This window comes from Asterias rubens, chromosome 5 (assembly GCF_902459465.1).
Source record: "Asterias rubens chromosome 5, eAstRub1.3, whole genome shotgun sequence".
Classification (NCBI taxonomy): Eukaryota; Metazoa; Echinodermata; class Asteroidea; order Forcipulatida; family Asteriidae; genus Asterias; species Asterias rubens.
In genome coordinates this window covers 21,099,810-21,116,532 of record NC_047066.1, presented here as the reverse complement: position 1 = coordinate 21,116,532, position 16,723 = coordinate 21,099,810, and the positions used below count along the sequence as shown (strand labels likewise).

General features: G+C 39.2%; 1 long non-coding RNA gene across 1 annotated transcript; it reads left to right on the top strand.

Moving 5' to 3' along the window:
• Positions 1-952: 952 nt before the first annotated feature.
• Positions 953-3,994, top strand: LOC117291009. The gene is made up of 4 exons (XR_004519114.1): positions 953-1,045; positions 1,612-1,683; positions 2,264-2,385; positions 2,991-3,994. It is a non-coding gene; the product is annotated as an uncharacterized LOC117291009 (long non-coding RNA).
• The last annotated feature ends 12,729 nt before the right edge of the window (positions 3,995-16,723 follow it).

Here is a 16,723-nt window from a genome sequence, read left to right as displayed (position 1 = left end):
ACTGATTATTCTGATTGCTGCAATCAAAATAAGCAAAACAAAAAATCAAAAGGAATGCGAACAAAATTCCTGAATATGACACAAAACTGTTCTGATGTCGGTTTCAATGATACATACAACAAGAAATTATGTGAACAGAAATGTTCACTGATTGTTTCTGTATAGCATCTTATTGAAAACAAGAGGTCTCTGAATTAATTTACTCTTTCAAATGAGGCATGAAGTCAATGAAGTTATAAATGGGCACCAAAGAAATGAACAACCATCTTTCGAGAATGTCAAGAACATTTTCTAGAAAATTCTGTCACAGTACAGTAAAGTATAGTCAGTGGTGCTCACTCCCCACAGTGACCATCCGTAAGTTTAGCAAACTTGAACTTTAGATGACCCTGTCTAAAGGTCATACAAACCACCTCAAAACCCAAGAAAACAACCCAACAGTTATTGGCAAAGTTTCATAAAAATGTCAAGAAAAAACTTACCTAAAACCTTCTGAGATTCGTCATCCTGTTTTTACGGTTTTGGGGGCGATGTTTGTCGATTATTTTTCTTACAAAGATGATGTTTTTTCTCCAGGAGCAAAACTCTACAGTGAGTGCATCAAAATAGTGCGCCCGATCGTTTTGTACACGAAGATGACATAAAACTGCGGATGTACATTATGATATGGGGGTAAACAGACTACGTCAATGATTACTGCTAACAATGTTCATCCGCATAATGCAACTTTTATCAAAACAGTTATTAATAACAGGAAGAGAAGAGTCATTAGATTCAGACAATTTTCTCTATAGATTTTCCCCCTGAAATACCTTAAAAAACATATAAATTTGTTTGTTTTGTTTTGAGAGAGGGTCTTCCTTTATGCAAATTAGTAGCTCCGGGGGGGGGGGGGCTGTGCTCGTCATGTGATCAGACAGGCTGTGTCGTCGCTCACTTACGAAGACAAAATGGAAGATGTCGAAACATGATGGAGTACTTCTTTTTCGACAAGTCCATGTTTTACTCCAGTTATGAGGACACATTTGTGACAAAGGTGCGATGGGTGAGTTGATAATCTACTTGTGGCGTTTCTTGTTTTATTAAAAAGGATTTTCACAGGTAGAATTGACATAAATTTCGTCAAATCCCTTACAGTTTTACACCTTAGAACTTTCACCCCATGCGTACAGTACACAGTTGACAACAGGTGTATGTGCACCTGTTCGTTTTCAGTTTCCGGAACACGTTCCGTTTTGTGAAATTCAATAGGCCTTCTTTATAATTAGGCACATAAAACCTTTTTATGAGTTACTAGGAGTTTTCCCTCCTGACCTGACCTCGTTGAATGTTGTTCCTAGGTAAGGAGCTGATCAATAATTATTTCAAGAAAGATCATTCAAGATCAACCAAAAATCTCACCAAACATGAATAAAAAAAATGAAATCTAAATTTGCCTCGGGATAATGAATATTAATTTTGGTTTGACATCCCTTCCTACCTCCATGGTTCTACCCATTCCCTTCCCCATGCTCATACTTTATAACCAGCGATGTGTGTTAGCTCTGTCATGTCTGTATATATACATCTACCTCCCTCTTACTAAGTATCGCTTTTATTTTGTTTGCATAGGTCAGCCAGAGGTCACCCCTCCAAAAGTTTTGGACTTGCTGCTAAACATCAATGATGCCTTCTCCTCAGCAGGTAAATTTATAAATCATTAATTATTACAAGATTTTTGTCGGTTGAGGAATCTTTTTATTTATGAGAGATCGCCTCATGTCATAATGCCATGGACGGCAACTGCAATCAAGGGCTACACCTAACTGTCACCAGTAGCACTTTACCACTTACTTCTTGGGCTGAAACACGGTTAACAAGGGGATATAGTGAAGCCATGGGTATTTCATCCACTCAGGAACCTGGTTGTTAGAGCAGAATGCACTACTGGCACCTTCCCAACTTTTTACAAAGCATTTATGGTTAGGTGCATTGAAGGACGAAGCAATGGTTAAATGATTTTGCCAAATACCGTTAGTCTGTTGGGGTTAAAATTTCACTATCCTTACAGTTTTATACTTCCGAGGGATCTGAGATGGTTTAGGGAATGAAATACATGGTCAAGAGACCAGTGGTAATAAAGTTGGAGTGCTATGTGTGTCACTGAGTGATGGATTTGAGTGCTGTATGAAGCTCTGATTATTTAAAGTCACGATCTACACGCACTAACACTTTTTAGTAAACACTATTATAACATTACATACTTTTGTATTTGCTGTTACAGAGCTCTCAAAGCTGAACTGAAATCCACGGAGCTATAAAGTGGATGTCTGTGCACCGTCCATCGAGCTATAAAGTGGATGTCTGTGCACTGCACGTCATCAAAATGCTTATCCCACTGAGAAGGTACATTCCTGATCATTCATGATGTCAAATAATTTTATACATGTATGGATTTACCATAACAGGGCTCAAAGTTTATACTGGACCACAGGAACTAGGCCACTTACTTCAAGTTACGAGGGCCGAGACCCGAGACATTTGCAGCGGAGGCAAGACCGAGACCAGTTCTTCCGAGTTTAAGACCAGCCCTTATGAGACCGAGACTTTTCAAGCCGAGAACGAGACCAAGACTGAGAAACAAAAAAAGATCTTGAGACCGTCTTGAGGCCGAGACCAGGTCTCGAGACCTACAACATTGCGTCTGACCCTGACCAGACCAGTGACCTGTGGTCTAGTATAAAATTTGAGCCCTGAATATCTGCTACAACTTGGACAAAAACATAAAAATTATAATTGTTAAGTTGACATTACGAATGATACTTTCTTAAATAGAGAGGTGCATTTTGGGCTTAATTCTTTGGTACTTTATGCAAATGTTATTGTTAATTAGTTATTAACCAGTATCTACAATTTCTATTTGGTCATAAGAAGGTAATTTTTAATTAAGATGTTTAGAGCATTGTAGGACCACCTTTAATGTAAATATTTCATTTGTTTGTATTTCATAGGTGTGGTATCTTGAGGAGTCCTCAGTCACAAAGTATTTTCCTGAGACCTGCAATTGCCTATCACAGACCATTCTTGTTCTACTTTGTGATTGCATCATAACTGACACACAATGGAATGGCAATCATCTTTGGATATGCTGCTTGCTTTATTGAGTGACATGCCCCTTTCCTTTCACTAATTTAGAAGTGTAAAGAGTTACAACAGCAAGGTGCGTTGTGTTACTTTTTTTACACTAACAATAAAAAAAAGTAATGCATGTTAATAACTGCATGTCAAGTACATCCCCAGTGCATGAATAACATTGACATAAATCGTCAGCTCAGTGCTATGAGGTCGGTAATCGTAATTCCAAGTTTGTATTGAACAGAATGTCATGCGTTTACTTTAAAATCAAAAATCAAAATTAAGAAATCAATGTTTTACCTAGAAAATCTTGAAGACCACTGTTGATCTAATAAATATTTACCAGGAGCTCCAAAATATGCCAAAGCAATTTTATCAAACCCATATAAATTGCACTAATGACCTAATATAGTTCTGAGCAGACGAATTATGTACTTTTCATAAGTAATTATATTAAGTAATAAAGTAGTTATGCATTTGTGAAGTGATCAAGCTAAATGAGTCATTTGTCCAAATATCAGTATCGAGAAACAAGCTAGAACAGACCAACAAGGGTGAAATTTCAAATGGTTTTTTTTGTGTAAATTGCAATGAAATATATTTTATTTTATATTGGCAACTTTAGATCAAAAGTGTGTTAAAATTAGCATTGAAAGAAAATGTGCGGAGGTATTTTCAATAAACCCTATTTTCTCAGTTTCATTCTTTGTAGTCAAATGTGGTATCAACATGGGGCTTAAAAACAAAGCAAAGGTTATTCTATATTCAAATGTGTTGTATAAACAACACTTAATTGGTTTGACAAACATTTCATTTTGCTTGATCACATCACATGTTAAAACTAATGTATACTAAGCAATAGATTAGTTTATGTTGCCGAGGGGGGGGGGGGGTGGGTGGGTGGGTTCACTTAATGGTGTTGCAGATGTGGGACGTTAGCAAGTAGATATAAATGCAGACCCTATACCAGGCTTTGGTGTATACTGTCAACCTTTTTATGAGATTTAAACCAGGCGTTTTAATAATGTGGACACAATTGCGCAAAAAAGGGTTGAGTTTAAAGGGAAGGTATATACTTGGTGTTCTCTCATCAAATAATGGCAACAAAAAACTTACTAGGTCCGAAGAACATCCAGCAGCTTTTGATGATATAAAAGCATTTTGAGAATCGTTTAAGTACCAAGATAATAATTTGGATATGGAAAAAATATCAGTTTTACATCCCTCCAAATTTGAGTCTGAGAAATGTTTCTGTCAGATACGTATCTCAGATTGTGTATTCCAATTAGCTATCATTCTTCCTGCACGGACATAAGTGCTTTGGATTTTTGGCGATAACTCAAACAGGCTACCACCTTTTGAAATGAAAGTTTTTATTGTGTTTAACTACAATAATTTAGAATTAAAACAACAAATAGTTCCAAATACCAATGGTATAATAAAAATGTTCCCTTTGAAGGGATAATGTGGGATAATAAAAAAGACATAGACCTCAATCATGAATCTAGGCATTTTTGTGTTAACTTAGTACGCCAGCCAATTAATAGAAAAAGAAAAATATTTAACCTAAAATTGTACCAGGCGCAAACTTTGCTGGAACACTGTTGTTATTTTTAATTGTTATATTCACCTTCAAACATGATTCTGGGTCAACTTAATAATATTAAAACTTAGTTTGATGAAAGGGTTTATAGTTTGTAAATAGCAGAGTGGAAGTTTCTTTACTTCATTCAGGGGGGGGGGTCACAATTTGCAAAATATGAGTAAACAATTAATGTGTCCATATAATCACTAAAACCATATAATCAAACAAAACAAAAAGCAATGGTAGAACAAAGTATCATATTTTTTCAAGCGCTGGACGTTGTCAGTGCACAAAAGTTTACTCTTAAGATTTTAAGGTGGTAGTATCTGGATTAATATTAATGTTAAAAATTGTATTGACAGTATTTTGTAGTTTTTATTAACTTGAAATGGTTGAATAAAATTATTCTATAAATGTAGCAAACAATCTGTTTTTCCTTTCATTTTAGAGTTTATAGGCCTATGTAAATCATTATGGTTATACTCTGCATTATGTTGTGACATATTAATCAAACCTACTTGAACAAACCATCAACCTTAACAACAAAGTCTGGTCAAACATTTTAATAAATAAAACACCTCGCCTTCTTACACAAAATCTAGTCAAAATTTCATAAATTGAAAAGACACCTTTAAAACCATAATCTAGTCAAACCTTTAACAAATAAACTGCCACACCTTTAAACTTAAAATCTACATTTACCTTTAACACATTTTAAACCTGGGCAAACTTTAATTGAAAAAATACCACTCCTTTAAACACAACATGTAGTCAAACCTTTAATAAATAAAATGCCACACCTTTAAACTTAAAATCTACAGTACCTTTTAAAAACACATCTTAAACCTACAAACATTTTAATAAATAAAACACCACACCTTTAAACTCATCTTAAACCTACGCAAATTTTGATAAATAAAATACCACACCTTTAAACACAAAATCTAGTCATACCTTCATTAAATAAAATACCACACCTTTACACACAAATGTACATATACCTTTAAACACAAAATCTATACTACCTTTAAACACATCTTAAACCAACGCAAACTTTAGTAAATAAAACACCAGCCCCAGTGACTGCCATATAGCAGCCCAGCCCTAGTGACTGCCATTTAGCACTGCATATTTATTAATAAATAAATTAACATACCTTTAAATCCAAAATCTAGTTAAACCATCAATACATAAAATCATGTACCTTTAAAACTAAATAAATTAAATAAAACACCATTGATAACAAAACCTAGTAAATGAATTAAATAATATACCTTTAAAAACTAATTCTATAGTCAAACTTGTAATAAATAAAATTTAAACACCTTTAATCAATAAAATACCACATATTTAAACAAAAAACCTACATGTACCTTTAAACACATTTAAAACCTATGCAAACCTTGAATAAATAAAAATAAAAACACCTTTAAACACAAAATCTAGTCAAACCTTCAATATATTAAATAAAACACCTTTAATGACAAAATCTGATAATTAAATTAAATAATATAACTTTAAAAGCTAATTATATAGTCAACATTGCAATAAATAAAATTTAAACATCTTTAATAAATAAAATACCACATATTTAAACAAAAATCCTACATGTACCTTTAAACGCATTTAAAACCTACGCAAACCTTTAATAAATAAAATACCACACCTTTAAACACAAAATCTAGTCAAACCTTCAAAAAATAAAATAAAACACCTTTACTAACAAAATCTATGTTAAATAATGAAACTTTAAAAACTAATTACATAGTCAAACTTGCAATAAATAAAATACCACACCTTTAAATAAAATACCACATATTTAAATAAAAAACCTACATATACCTTTAAAAACATTTAAACCTACGCAAATAAATAAAATACCACAACTTTAAACACAAACCGTAGTCAAACCTGCAATAAACAAAATAACACACTTCGGACTTAAATAAAAAACCTTTTAAAATTATGTTGCAAAATACGGTCACCAAACCTTCATCAAAAACTGCGTAAAATATTTTAAGTCTGGAGCAGCCTCATTCGTTCCTCAGAAGCCTTCCCCGCAGCCATCCAGCCCGTACCCTAACCCTAACGCAAGCCGTACCCTAAAAACCCTAATGCGAGCCCGTACCCTCACCCTAACGCGAGCCCTCCCAGCACATTCCTGCTACTTAGCAATGCAGTCCCAACCAAAGTGACTGCCATATAACACTCAATTTATACATTTGAATTAATCACCAAATTCCAGTTTATTACAGAAACATCCCAGACCCTAGCCCAGTACCATCAATCCAGCCCCTCAGCAGCCTAACCCCACTGCCAGGCATCTAGCCCTGACCCTAACCCCAACTCTCCAAGCTCAACCCCACAGCCAGGCATCCAGCCCTGACCCTAACCCCAACTCTCCAAGCCCAACGCCACTGCCAGCCATCCATTCCTCCAAGACCCCAACCCTAACCCTCAGATCAGTCAGTGACTTCCATCCAACCCTCAAGCCCCTCATCAACCCAAGCCCAGTGACTGCCTTATAGCTCTCCAGTCCCCTCAGCAGCCCAGCTCTAGTGACTGCCTTTTAGCACTCCACCCCCTCAGCCCCAAGAAATCTGAGCCAGCAAGGCCCTTGGTCAACCCTCAGATCAGCTAGAAATCCAAGGCTCGAGCAAGGCAAAACTTTTGGTGAGAAATTTGTGAAAAATTTTCTAAGTCCAAATGCGGCAAATTCATCACTCCAAAAACCGTTAGATTTTCATAACAGCTCGTAGCACAGCGGTGAAGGCCAGAGACTACAGAGCGAAAGGTCCCCGGTTCAAGCCCTACCCATTTTTACTAGAATTTAAAAAAATTCTTTATTTTAATGGTAAAAAGGTCCTGGAGAGGATTTGAACCCACCCGGCTCACAGCCCCAGGATTCTGGGGGCTGTGAGCTAGCCCGCTGCGCTACGGCGGCTCTTGAAAAAATTTGCTCGGAACTAATATTTAAACCTTAGGATGGGGGGGTCAAAAAAAAAAAAAAATTAAATGAGATGAGAACTATGAACTTTGACATCACCAGAAAAGCAAATGAGAGAAAAAGAGAATTTGAAGTCATGCAATACTTTAAAGAGGATCTTTATTTCACCAATGGTCAATACAGATAATAGTAATTACAAGTAAAGAAGATACAAATACTTGTGGGTAAATTAAGGAATTTCTACAAGTATTTAAAATAAAATAAAACTCTTTCTTTAAATTTCTTTAACTAAAATTAGTTAATTAATTAGTTATTTAGAAATGCTTAAAATTCAAGGCATCAGTTTCCAGCCAGCATACTTTTTAAAAACATTTTTAACCTTATTCAAACGCAAGCCATGTTTATACTTGTTCTGCAAATTTAAACCGATTTTGGAAAACATATAAAGAAATTGTTTCTTTCCAGTACCTCAATGAGGTTTTTTTATACAACACTGTATGATACTTAATGAATGGGGTACATGGTATAAAGATGTTTTGCATCCTTCACTTAATAGCACGCAAATCAACATAAATAAAGTGTTTAAAAACACTGACGTTTTTTAACGTTAGTTGCCAATGTTTTGGTAGAAACCCCATGGGATAATTAGTGCTTATAGATTGAATACATGGCTCGCTTTAATATACAACTTTTATTAATATTTGTCTACATACATAATATTCTTAGTGTGACTACTTCTACCCTTGCGATGAGCAACAAATTGTTCAGCTTTATACATTGGGGGGGGGGGGGTGTCATACTATTATCATAAGGGGCGTCTTTTGGACACTTTGATTTTGAAATCTCGGCTTGAAATTTGTACATGTTATTGATTGTATTGTAAGCAAACAATTTTGTTCCCCCGGTTGTTAAATTTCCAGCATATTTTGACTCCTTTTGAACCAATTGGGGGGGGGGGTGGGCACAAGGGGATCGTTTCTTTTTAGGGTGCACTTCTGGTAAACTGAAACACTTTATCTTCAGTAAGCCGTGTTTTGCCGTAATTTGTTTTTTTGTTGTCTCTAAACAGGAGGTAAAAACACACAGTTTTGAGTGTACTTTAGACCAAAGGGTTTTAAAACATTAAAGTTACTACAAATATCGAGTTTGCCAACTGCGACATTTACATCCAGTAATTGTTTATTTCAAAGTCCCAGAGTTCAAATGGGGAAGTTTCATTGACACCAATTGAGGGAGGGGTCACCACTGCAAACCAGTTTGTTTAATTAGGCTAATTAAAGTGTACACAAATTTTTAGTATACAATATCCACAATGCTTACAACATTTTGATGATTTTTTATTATATTTTATTAACATAGGGGTGCATCATGACACCATGATCACACCGACTACCCTAACCCATCATAATACCTAGAGGAGGAAGAGACTCGCTCCTGGTCTTACTAACAATTTCACATAGTATGTTTCTTTTATCTCTTTGTCTATATCTTGCTAGATTCTGATACCAACACAAGCAAATCAATCATTTTTCTTGACTCAACTATTGAGTACATGTACCCCTCGTTCCGGAGCCATGCTTGAAGGACTTTGTAGGCCTAAAAAGGGAGTAAAATAGCAGTAAAGACTCCTTAGAGAAATGTGATCTTGATAAATATCTTGATAAACCAAGAAGAGAAGATGATGATGAAGAAATTTTAGTATTGGACGCGGTAGGAAAACCCTAGAGAAAGAGTCAAAGTAGGAACTGAAATCCCAAAACCACATAGTGCCCCTGGTATGAATCGAAACCAGGTCTCAGAGACAGTGATAGAACTGCAGAGCCAGGGGCTCATGACAGTGACAGAACTGCACAGCCGTGGGCTCATGTTAGTGACAGAACTGCAGAGCCGAGGGGTCATGACAGTGAGAGAACTGACGAGCCGAGGGGTCATGACAGTGAGAGAACTGCAGAGCCAAGGGCTCACGAGAGTGAAAGAACTGAAGAGTCGAGGGCTCACGACAGTGAAAGAACTGCAGAGCAGAGGGCTCGTGACAGTGAACGAACTGTAGAGCCAGGGGCTCAAGACAGGGCTCATGACAGTGATTGAACTGCAGAGCCAAGGGCTCATGACAGTAATAGAACTGTAGTACCACGGGCTCATGACAGTGATAGAACTGTAGAGCCAAAGGCTCATGACAGGGAAAGAACTGTAGAGCCAAAGGCTCATGACAGTGATAGAACTGTAGAGCAAAGGGCTCATGACAGTAATAGAACTGTAGAGCCATGGGCTCATGACAGTGATAGAACTGTAGAGCCAAGGGCTCATGACAGTGATAGAACTGTAGAGCCGAGGGCTCATGACAGTGATAGAACTGTAGAGCCGAGGGCTCATGACAGTGATAGAACTGTAGAGCCGAGGGCTCATGACAGTAATAGAACTGCAGAGCCGAGGGCTCATGACAGTGATAGAACTGCAGAGCCTAGGGCTCATGACAGTGAAAGAACTGAAGAGCCAAGAGCTCATGACAGTAATAGAACTGCAGAGCCGAGGGCTCATGACAGTGATAGAACTGTAGAGCCAAGGGCTCATGACAGTGAAAGTACTGAAGAGCCAAGGGCTCATGACAGTAACAGAACTGCAGAGCCGAGGGCTCATGACAGTGATAGAACTGCAGAGCCTAGGGCTCATGACAGTGAAAGAACTGAAGAGCCGAGGGCTCATGACAGTGATAGAACTGTAGAGCCAAGGGCTCATGACAGTGATAGAACTGTAGAGCCAAGGGCTCATGACAGAGAAAGAACGGTAGAGCCAAGGGCTCATGACAGTGATAGAACTGTAGAGCCAAGGGCTCATGACAGTAATAGAACTGTAGAGCCAAGGGCTCATGACAGAGAAAGAACTGTAGAGCCAAAGGCTCATGACAGTGATAGAACTGTAGAGCCAAGGGCTCATGACAGTGATAGAACTGTAGAGCCAAGGGCTCATGACAGTAATAGAACTGAAGAGCCAAGGGCTCATGACAGTGACAGAACTGTTGAGCCAAGGGCTCATGACAGTGATAGAACTGTAGAGCCAAGGGCTCATGACAGGGAAAGAACTGTAGAGCCAAAGGCTCATGGCAGTGATAGAACTGTAGAGCCAAGGGCTCATGACAGTAATAGAACTGTAGAGCCAAGGGCTCATGACAGTGATAGACCTGTAGAGCCAATGCTCATGACAGGGAAAGAACTGTAGAGCCAAAGGCTCATGACAGTGATAGAACTGAGAGCCAAAGGCTCATGACAGGGAAAGAACTGTAGAGCCAAAGGCTCATGACAGTGATAGAACTGTAGAGCCTAGGGCTCATGACAGTGATAGAACTGCAGAGCCAAGGGCTCATGACAGTGAAAGAACTGAAGAGCCAAGGGCTCATGACAGTGATAGAACTGAGAGCCAAGGGCTCATGACAGTGATAGAACTGAAGATCCAAGGGCTCGTGACAATGAAAGAACTGAAGAGCCAAGGGCTCATGACAGTGATAGAACTGTAGAGCCGAGGGCTCATGACAGTGATAGAACTGAAGAGCCTAGGGCTCATGACAGTGATAGAACTGCAGAGCCAAGGGCTCATGTCAGTGATAGAACTGTAGAGCCGAAGGCTCATGACAGTGATAGAACTGAAGAGCCAAGGGCTCATGACAGTGATAGAACTGAAGAGCCAATGCTTATGACAGGGAAAGAACTGAAGAGCCAAAGGCTCATGACAGTGATAGAACTGAGAGCCAAAGGCTCATGACAGAGAAAGAACTGTAGAGCCAAAGGCTCATGACAGGGAAAGAACTGTAGAGCCGAGGGCTCATGACAGTGATAGAACTGTAGAGCCAAAGGCTCATGACAGTGATAGAACTGTAGAGCCAAAGGCTCATGACAGGGAAAGAACTGTAGAGCCAAAGGCTCATGACAGTGATAGAACTGTAGAGCCTAGGGCTCATGACAGTGAAAGAACTGCAGAGCCAAGTGCTCATGACAGTGATAGAACTGTAGAGCCAAAGGCTCATAACAGTGATAGAACTGTAGAGCCGAGGGCTCATGACAGTGATAGAACTGTAGAGCCAAAGGCTCATGACAGTGATAGAACTGTAGAGCCAAAGGCTCATGACAGGGAAAGAACTGTAAAGCCAAAGGCTCATGACAGTGAAAGAACTGTAAAGCCAAGGGCTCATGACAGTGATAGAACTGTTGAGCAAAGGGTTTATGACAGGGATAGAACTGTAGAGCCAAAGGCTCACGACAGGGAAAGAACTGTAGAGCCAAAGGCTCATGACAGTGATAGAACTGAGAGCCAAAGGCTCATGACAGGGAAAGAACTGTAGAGCCAAAGGCTCATGACAGTGATAGAACTGTAGAGCCAAGGGCTCATGACAGTGATAGAACTGTAGAGCCAAAGGCTCATGACAGTGATAGAACTGAAGAGCCCAGGGCTCATGACAGGGAAAGAACTGAAGAGCCCAGGGCTCATGACAGTGATAGAACTGTAGAGCCAAAGGCTCATGCCAGGGTAAGAACTGTAAGGCCAAAGGCTCATGACAGTGATAGAACTGTAGAGCCAAGGGCTCATGTCAGTGATAGAACTGTAGAGCCAAAGGCTCATGCCAGGGTAAGAACTCTAGAGCCAAAGGCTCATGACAGTGATAGAACTGTAGAGCCAAGGGCTCATGTCAGTGATAGAACTGTAAAGCCAAGGGCTCATGACAGTGATAGAACTGCAGAGCCAAGGGCTCATGACAGTGATAGAACTGCAGAGCCAAGGGCTCATGACAGGGATAGAACTGCAGAACCAAAGGCTCATGACAGTGATAGAACTGTAAAGCCAAGGGCTCATGACAGTGATAGAACTGAAGAGCCCAGGGCTCATGACAGTGAAAGAACTAAAGAGCCCAGGGCTCATGACAGTGAAAGAACTGTAGAGCCAAGGGCTCATGACAGTGAAAGAACTGAAGAGCCAAGGGCTCATGACAGTGAAAGAACTGAAGAGCCAAGGGCTCATGACAGTGAAAGAACTGAAGAGCCAAGGGCTCATGACAATGATAGAACTGTAAAGCCAAGGGCTCATGACAGTGATAGAACTAAAGAGCCCAGGGCTCATGACAGTGAAAGAACTGTAGAGCCAAGGGCTCATGACAGTGATAGAACTGTAGAGCCAAGGGCTCATGACAGTGAAAGAACTGAAGAGCCAAGGGCTCATGACAGTGATAGAACTGAAGAGCCAAGGGCTCATGACAGTGAAAGAACTGAAGAGCCGAGGGCTCATGACAGTGATAGAACTGAAGAGCCAAGGGCTCATGACAGTGATAGAACTGAAGAGCCAAGAGCTCATGACAGTGAAAGAACTGAAGAGCCGAGGGCTCATGATAGTGATAGAACTGAAGAGCCGAGGGCTCATGACAGTGATAGAACTGCAGCGCCAAGGGCTCATGACAGGGATAGAACTGAAGAGCGAAGGGCACTTGACAGTGATAGAACTGAAGAGCAAAGGGCTCACGACAGTGATAGAACTGAAGAGCCGAGGGCTCATGAGAATTATAGACCTACAATAGAGCCAAGACCATAACACTTACAGGTTTTGTCTATGGAAGAGAAAATTTGTTTTTTCCAAGGTCTTTTGTTTTACGTAATATATCAGAATCTAGCAAGAGTCCTAAGACTTGAAGAATCTGTAGATCTTCAGTTTAGATAATTTACAGGAAATAATTGAGATATATAGTTAGAAAATATTTGAATAGTATTTACTTGGTATAATTTGCACCTTTTCTTATGGGATTTGAGGCATGATGAGGTATAAATATATATACTTAGTATATACTTGGTATAATTTGCACCTTTTCTTTAACAATTTTTTAATGTTTAGTTTCATATCTGATGACTATAAACCAACCTCAACATGAAAACAACATAAAAATTCACATTGTGTGAATAGAACATCTTAATATCACGCCTAGATTTAACACTCAGAATAATATACCAAGCAAACTTTTGTAATGGATAACAATTGTTAATTTTCAGTCAGTCCAAACTTGTGAACAGCTGATTATAAATAGAAGTACCCAGTTGTTTCTAGAGGGGAGAGGTTACCAGCACTTCACCCTCAGCCAAGATCCTCAGCATCTGGCTGTGAAATTAAACCAATAGTCTTCCGTTTTAACACCCAATTAAAACATGACAACAAGTTCTAATGAAAAATTAGAGGGGAGAGGTTACCAGCCCTTCACCCTCAGCCAAGATCCTCAGCATCTGGCTGTGAAATTAAACCACTAAACTTCAGTTTTAACAAACAATGAAAACATGACTAGAAGTTAAAATTGAACATTTGAGGAGAGAGGTTACCAGCACTCCACCCTCAGCCAGTATTCTCAGTATACGGCTGTGTAATTAAACCAACAAACTTCAGTTTTTACACCCAATGAAAACATGACTAGAAGTTCAAATTGAACAATTGAGGGGAGAGGTTACCAGCACTTCACCCTCAGCCAAGATCCTCAGCATCTGGCTTTGAAATTAAATCACTAAACTTAAGTTTTAACACCGAATGAAAACATGACAACAAGTTCTAATTAAAAATAGAGGGGAGAGGTTACCAGCACTTCACCCTCAGCCAAGATCCTCAGCATCTGGCTGTGAAATTAAACCACTAAACTTCAGTTTTAACACACATGACCAAAAATTCTAATTAAACATTTGAGGGGAAAGGTTTCCAGCACTTCAACCTCAGCCAGTATTCTCAGTAAACGGCTGTGTAATTAAACCAACAAACTTCAGTTTTAACACCCAATGAAAACATGACTAGAAGTTCAAATTGAACATTTGAGGGGAGAGGTTACCAGCACTTCACCCTCAGCCAGTATTCTCAGTATACGGCTGTGAAATTAAACCAACAAACTTCAGTTTTACCACCCAATGAAAACATGACTAGAAAACTAACAGATTTTATGTAGCATGCTTTTAACTGCCCAAAATGGGAACATAGTCATTACAGAAATATACCTTGTACATTTTAGAGGGGAGAGGTTACCAGCACTTGCACCCTCAGCCAGTATCCTCAGCATACGGCTTTGAAAATAAACAAATTTACTGGAGTTTTAAGATTCAATGAAAAAAATAACCCAGAAGTTCTTATTGAACATTTGAGGGGCGAGGTTACTAGCACTTCACCCTCAGCCAGTATCCCAGTATACAGCTGTGAAATTAAACCAATAAACTTGAGTTTGAAACAAAAACAGAAAACAATTGTTATCGAACATTTGAGGGGAGAGGTTACCAGCACGTCACCCTAAGCCAGTATCCTCAGCATACGGCTGTGAAATTAAACCAATAGACTGGAGTTTGAACGTCCAGAACCAAAAGTTATAATTTAACATTTGACGGGAGAGGTTACCAGCACTTCACCCTTAGCCATGTTTTTCTTCAGTATACGGCGCCTTCTGAAACAATACAAGTAAACATTCATAGTTTTCGAACAAAAAAAAACAGAAAAAGAAGTTCTAATTGAACCTTTGAGGGAGAGTATCAACACATGACTCTAAGCCAGTATTCTCAGTATATGGCTGTGAGTTAAACCAACATAACTACAGTTTTGAAATAAAACTGATGCTGCATGCTGCTTCACTATTGGTGAAAAGCTTGAATGACGCACGAAGGCTGGAAACTGGAGTTCGATGATGTGTGGGAATGTTGGATCCTAATCCGTGTCAGTAGGAACAAACATAGGGATATGGAGCCTAGGGGACTGAGGGTATAGATGACCCAAAGCAGTCTAAATGGTGGGTGACAGGAGGAGACTAAAGGGAGGGGGGTACCTAAGGAGTGACCGTGGATATAGGAGATCCATTGGTCGGGAGAAGGGGTAGAAATGTCACTAATGTGGAAGCTGATGCCTTGAAGTACGATGCCTAGGTGACTGAGGGTGTAGATGACCCAAAGCAGTCTAAATGGTGGGTGACAGGAGGAGACTAAAGGGAGGGGGGTACCTAAGGAGTGACTGTGGATATAGGAGATCCATTGGTCGGGAGAAGGGGTAGAGATGTCACTAATGTGGAAGCTGATGCCTTGAAGTACGACGCCTAGGTGACTGAGGGTGTAGATGACCAAAGCAGTCTAAATGGTGGGTGACAGGAGGAGACTAAAGGGAGGGGGGTACCTAAGGAGTGACAGTGGATATAGGAGATCCATTGGTCGGGAGAAGGGGTAGAGATGTCACTGATGTGGAAGCTGATGCCTTGAGGTGTCGTGTTTGTGGATCTAGCCTGGATGCTTCTCCGATGGTCTGTTATGTGCGAGTGTTTGATGGTAGCTCCTCCAGTTAGCATGCTCAGTAGAAGGGGAGATGGACTTAAAATGCCGCCCATGCACACACTCGATGTCATCCAAATCAAATGAAGTCACAATTTCACCAAAGATTTTAAACAGGTGCAACACAAAATATGCACAAATATTGAAGCAGAATTTAAAATTTTGCTGTGAAATTAAACCAATAAACCAGAGTTTTAATACCCAATGAAAAAGTGACGACTTTTAATTAACATATGAGGGGAGAGGTTACCAGCACTTCACTCTCAGCCAGTTATTAAAGGCTATGAAATTAAACAAATAAACTGGAGTTTGGAATAAACACAGAAAACAATTGGGAGAATTGTGACTAGCACTTTGCCCTTGGTCAGTCTTCCCAGTATAATAGCTGTGAAATTAAACCAACAAACCTGAGTGTTAACACCCAAAGGAAACATAACAAGTTCTAATTAAACATTTGAGGGGAGAGGTTACTAGCACTTCACCCTCAGCCAGTATTCTCAGTGTAGGCTGTGTAATTAAACCAATATACGGGAGTTTTGGAACAAAAGAAAATAAAGAAGTTCTAATTGAACATTTGAGGGGAGAGGTTACCAGCACTTCACCCTCAGCCAGTATTCTCAGTATACGGCTGTGTAATTAAACCAATAAACCGAAGTTTTGGAACAAAAGAAAAAAAAAAAGTTCTAATTGAACATTTGAGGGGAGAGGTTACCAGCACTTCACCCTCAGCCAGTATTCTCAGTATACGGCTATGAAATTAAACCAATAAAC